Below are 6,322 nucleotides of genomic sequence, written 5' to 3'. Positions count from 1 at the left end.
ATTTTACTCTTCAATTCCGCAACTCTCTCATTAGCACTCAATACTTTGGGTTTCTTTTTGGGTCTTTCGCAATTATCAACCGGTTGTTGGGCCTGTTTGGCGTCAACTGAATCTTGCGGTTCATGTTGATTCGAGATGGGTTCCTTGAGATCTAAACTGGGTTTTTCGGCGTTTTCTTGAATTTCATCAGCTGATGAATTTGGTGGTTTAGGGTTTTGGACATTTGTGGTTTTACGCTTATTAGGAGAAGAAGTGGATTGAGGGTTCTTTTTGGCGGCGGCGGTGCGAGATTTGGACATGAGAAAATCGAAAGCGGAGGGAGGAGTAGACATCTTGGGCTGAGGGTTTAAGGAGATAGAGAGGGGTTTTGGTTTGTGAGAGAAGGGTTTACTAGAGAAAGAGAGATGAAATAGTGCGGTCGGTTTCAGGAGATTGCGAGATAAAGATTTGTAAAGCAGAGGATGGCATGAACGAAGAGTTAACATTCAACAATCAAGAAGGAAAGGAAGAAGAAGGGAAGAGTAATGTGGTGCGGAAGATAAAAGTGAAGAAAAGTGGCGGGAGTTTCGTTAGAGAAGTCCATTTCTACATAGAGAATTTATGTGGAATTATTCGAGGCCTAATAACTAATTTTTATGTAATAAGCCCCAATTAAACATTATTTTATAATGAAATCTTATTATTTATTTATTTTATCGCTCTTGGATATTTAAAATTTTATTTTTTAAATAAATTATAAAATGATGTTTTACAAAGAGTGTAAGAGACTACGCTAGTATTCATCTTTTGTGAATTTTTATGAAGGGAAAGGAAGTTTAGCACTCAATTTCTAATTCAGTAAATTTATAAATGATATCTCATTATTTATTTTGTGGTTACTTAAGATTAATTTTGAAATAAATTAATATCTATTTTGTTATGCTTAAAAAATCAAGGTTGACGTAAACTCACGACAACAAAGGTCAATCAAAGTTCAGGAAAGCTCTGTGTCGTCCAGACGCTGTCACGTCACACGAGGACGGAAGAGGTAGGGCTGTAGTCAATGTGGCGGGTGAAAACTTGGCTTGCGAGTGGCTAGGAATTGTCTATTTACCCAAGTCCTATATGATGTAAGGATATCTCCTGTGCAGTCAGTCAATGGGAAGCAAGTTAGGAATTGTACCACACTTGTTCCACTACAGAATCACGATTATTACCTTGAATCTTTCGATTGTAAATAGATGACTCCTCTCTCATTTATAGTATCCGTTTATTTTTAATTTGCCAAGAGCAGACTCTCTCTCTCCCTGTATTTAAATTCTATCTCTAGATTGTAACTCAGCTCGTTACCTGCGACCTGACTGTAATCATCCATCAATACAAATATAGTGGACGTATGATTAACTTTTTAGCATCTGAACCACTTTAAAAATTATCTCTTGTTTATTCTTTCGTTGCACATTTTCATATCAAGTGTAATTTTTAAGTCCGCTTAGCATTTTACATGTGTGAGTCGTTGGTGTCAAAGTCAAAGCATCAACATATTTAAATATAATTTTTACTTTATAAACTTTGAGACTAAAATAGAGTACAAATGATATTTAAAAAACACCATTCTTGTTATTTTCCCTTCTTCCTTAAGCTTTTTGTGAACCCTTGGTGAAATTTTAGTTGCCATTTTTTTATGAGTAATATTACACTTACAAAGAAATTTTACAAAAATCTCCATACAAAGTGATGTGCAAAAAATAAATAAAAGAGTGAATTTAATGAGTTCCACCTCACTTTGTATAGAAATTCTAAATGCATTCATATTTCGTTCAACAGCATATTTCCTCGTTAAACCTACACATTGTATTTTTATTCCAAATACCACTATACTATGTGGGCTGTCTCCATTGCTAATAGAATGGTATAAGGTGGGGATGTCGCTGCAAAACCGTCAAGCAAAAAACATCTGCTATAGGAAAAGGGTAATGAGAGCCTTGTTATGTATCAGGTCTTTTCATGAAAAATTAATTAAAACTTACTTTAGCATTACCTTTATCTCCAACGATTGAATTAATCTTCTATTATTTCATAATACTTTTAATCTTAAAAATATAATTCTAAACTTGTAAAAAGAATATAGGGTTTAAGAAATAAAGATTAGGGTTTTAAGAAATAAATTTTTGTCTAATTTTGTTTTTTTTACTCGGAGTGTTTGGGTCAAGCTTACACACACCTCAACTAATTTTTTAGAACTTTAAAACTATCGATTGGATAAAAATTCTAGTGGTTGAGTCTTTAGCAAATCACTCAGTCATTCAAAGGTAGTTAAAAGAATTAAAAACATTAAAATTGAAGTTATATATATATATATATATATATATATATACACAAAGAGATTCAATTCCTTTTCCGTAATTATAATTCAAAGAATATAATTTTTTGAAAAACTATTATTGACACTTAGAAAGAGATTGAATAAGGCTTAAAGAACACCCATCATTTTAATGGGATTGGATCTACCCAGCTCAGTTAGTGAGAAAAATGGTGAGATCTATGCCAATTTGCATGGTCTCCTTTTCCCGGTTACCAGCCGGTCTACTTGTCTTCAGCTTCCACATTGAATCTAACCGGTTTTTAATTAGAAAAAGAAAATATAATATATTGTAATCAGAGAGAATATTGTTTGATCAAATAAAGTTAATTGTCAAAAGAGAATATATTTTTTTTTGTTTTTGTACACATTATGACAATTTGACATGAACATGATAATATCATCGAGGACTAACCTACTAACCAAACTAAAAAATTGTGGAAGAAAAAAACATTTAGATGGGTGTAAAAGTATATTTTTTCAGAAAAAATTATAGAATACAAGATGGTACTACAAAGTACAAACCACTTATAATTTATAAATTATCACCTATTAATTTTATTTAAAATCAAATAATAAAAATAAGGATTAAATTAAAATTGTACATGACCATAAGAATTAAACTAAAAATAAGTCACAACATTAATCTGAAAAAAATCAAAGTGACAGTGACAACTACTTTCTTGTTTTTCCCGTCAAGTTTGTTTAAAAGTATTAGTGGATTTTGACAATAATGACAGTAGAAAGTGCTAACTTGTTATTATAAATTACATTCACGGGAGTGTTTATGATGCTAAGATGATATATGTTTGATAAAATATAAATAAAAGATGGACAAAAAAGATTTTTATAGTGGTTCGAATGCTTAAAATAAATCTTATATCCACCATTATTTTATTATTCTTTAACTATTTTTATGATATTGTCGGTAAGACGTACAAAGATGGAAAAATACTTTATTTACAGAGAAAAATAATAAAGCTCAAATCTATGCCCAACTTCTCTTTTTCATGAAGAGAGGTGTCCATTTATATCTTTGAAGTCAATGTAATGAGTGCTTTTGCAAGTTGTCTTGACAGATGAGGACCACTCCTTAATTCTTATCTTAAAATGGGATAGGATTGATATAAAATATCTCTTGGAGGTGGTTTGAGTTTTTGACAGCTAATACCACCTTATCTTTAAATGTTTGTTGAACTCTGATTGGTAGTGTTGACCATTGTTTTAAAACTCGGCCGGTTTAACCGGGACCCGACAGCTTCAACGGGCAGGGTTTAACTTTTTCGATTCACCCCCAAAACCCTAAGATTTGGGAGGATGATTGGCGAGAAATTGATGGCCGAAAGGTTAGGGCTTTTGAAGACTAAGTTCCGAAGAATGCAATGGTGGTGACGGCGTTGATTTCTGGTGAGTAAATCAACCGAAAATCGAACAAACCTGGCGCGACAACAATGGGATTTTTCCGGCGATTGGCGAGGCTAAGGGGGGTGGGTTGAGGTGGGTTTTGATCGGGAGGAACCGGGGAGTAATTCCTGGGTGATGGGGAGGTTTGTCGGCGTCGGCGTGGATGAGATCTGGCCTGGAATACCCACGCCAGCGTCGGTGAGATCTGGCTGAAATCGAACCTATTTCGGCTAGATCTTGGGTAGATTTTAATGGAAATGGGCTCAGGGGACGATTGGGGTTGCATCTGGGGTGTCTTCATTGCCGATCAGTCGCCAATCGATTTTCATTTGGGGTGTGTTTGATAAAATTCAAACATGTAGGGACTTGTAGGTAATTTTTAGGGGTGTATTTGTTGAGTTTTTAAATTTTTTGTGCTGGTCAAACTGGTTAAACCGATCAACCCGGGACCCAGAAACTTTGTCGGGTTTCACCTCGGGTTGAGTTTTAAAACATTGGTGCTGACATTAGTGTGTGTTTTTGTCACAATGAAAATCAATTTTGGTTTCCCTAATAACCAATCTGAAGAGAGGAAGAGATTTTTTTTCGAGTAACACTACACTCACAAACACTTCTCATTAACTTTCTCTCACAAATGCCACGTGTCAGCTCACAATTCGTCAATTCATATGAGTTCTGCCTATCCAATAATGGGTCCCGCCTGACCAAGCCAATCACAAACTCTCACATGGGGTTAGTGAGAGGGGTTTGTTAGGTTAGTATTATTGTTTTTTTTCTGTCCCTATTAGATGGCATTTTCTTTTGTAATGTTTGAAGTTTCAGTATTGTAAGTAGAGAAGTAGCCGCCAAAAATAGTGTTTGCATTTGATATAAAGGCAAGATTATTGCAGACGAGGGCTGTGAATTTGTTCCATTTTGAGAATAAACAAAAGGGGTGATGTCCAAGGGTTCAATGTCTATAAACTCAAAGTTCTTTTGGAGATTTCGTGGGTATTCCAGTGAAATTTTGTCATTGACTGAGGCAATGTTTCGTTCGAGTCCAACGTTTCCACAATAGTTTGTCATAGAAATAGAGTGATCTACTTAAATTGATTTCGTTAATAAGGGAGTTATGTGGTTTAATTTTTTATTTTAAATAAACTTAATAGATGTCAATAAATAAGTGGTTTGTGGTACTCTTTTGTATTCAATAATTGAAATGCAAATAATCGAATGGAATAGTAAATACAAAAAGTTAAACTCATTATATTCACTCTTTTAATTTTCTATCACATTGCTTTGTATTGAAATCTTTGTAAGATTTCTTTGTAAGTATAATATTACTCTGATTGCAACAACTATCATGAACGTTGACTTTGGGGATATTATACCAAAACCACCCTTATGGTTTCAAAAAATATTTAGACACCACCCTTTGCATGTGACGGTTTGGAGGAGATGGAGTTGGGAGTAACGGCAAGATGGAGGAGGAAAAAAAGTATATAATTTTTTTAATTTTGTAAAGATAAAAACTAAGTCAAATCTTAGGGTAAAAGAGTCATTTTACATTATTATTATTATTTTGAGAGTTATAACACAATTTTAAAAAAAAAAAGGATAATATATGAATATTTTTCAAAACTTTAGGAGTTTTTATTGTACAATACACCCACGGTCAGCATCTAGGTTTCAGTTCTAAAAGTGGTTGTTACCTTAGCCCTTATATTTTATGTGATAATAGCTCTCATTATAGTATTTCAAAATACCAAGTGTTGATTGCTTTTTGGACTGTTATGCAATTAAAGTAATAACAATTTCAATTTTTAATTTAAAAATGGCTGTTATGCAATTAGTATAATGACAGTGTTTTGAGTTGTAATAGGTAAGTAGCAGTTTTATGGATGGCTATTATGATTTCAGCTATTATAATATTAATAAATTGGAGTAATTTGGCTGTTACTATATTAATTATTGGGAGAGTAACATCCAAATATTTTGTGTATAAAAGGATACTATACTAATTATTGGAGAGTAACATCCAAATATTTTGTGTATAAAAGGACCGATTCCTTTTCATTTGTGATATACTCCAATTGCTTTTCCTCCCATTTTCATATTGTGTCAAAACACTTTTTAGTTCTCATTGTTGATATCATATCATCACTACTCGGTTACTTCTCTATTATTGTTCTAAATCTCTATTAGAGTTTGCACTCTAAAAGGAGATTATTTTGACACTTATGCTCCTGTAACAAGAATAGCATCAATTAGAGTGTTAATTGCTTTAGCTGCAATTTACAAATTACATATATATCAAATGAATGTAAAGACAACTTTTCTTAATAGAGACTTTGATGAATAAATTTATATGAAACAACCGGATGGTTGTGTTATCCTAGGTAATGAGCATAAAGTGTGCAAACTGGTAAAGTCTTTTTATGGACTTAAACAAGCACCAAAACAATGGCATGAAAAGTTTGACCAAGTGTTAGTTTCAAATAGTTATACAATTAATGATTCAGATAAATGTGTATATTCTAAACCATTTGAAGACAACACTTATGTGATAATATGTCTCTATGTTGATGACATGTTAAT

This window comes from Pistacia vera, unplaced genomic scaffold (assembly GCF_008641045.1).
Source record: "Pistacia vera cultivar Batoury unplaced genomic scaffold, PisVer_v2 Contig883, whole genome shotgun sequence".
NCBI lineage: Eukaryota > Viridiplantae > Streptophyta > Magnoliopsida > Sapindales > Anacardiaceae > Pistacia > Pistacia vera.
The sequence above is the reverse complement of the archived record's forward strand: the minus strand, read 5'-3'. Positions refer to the sequence as shown.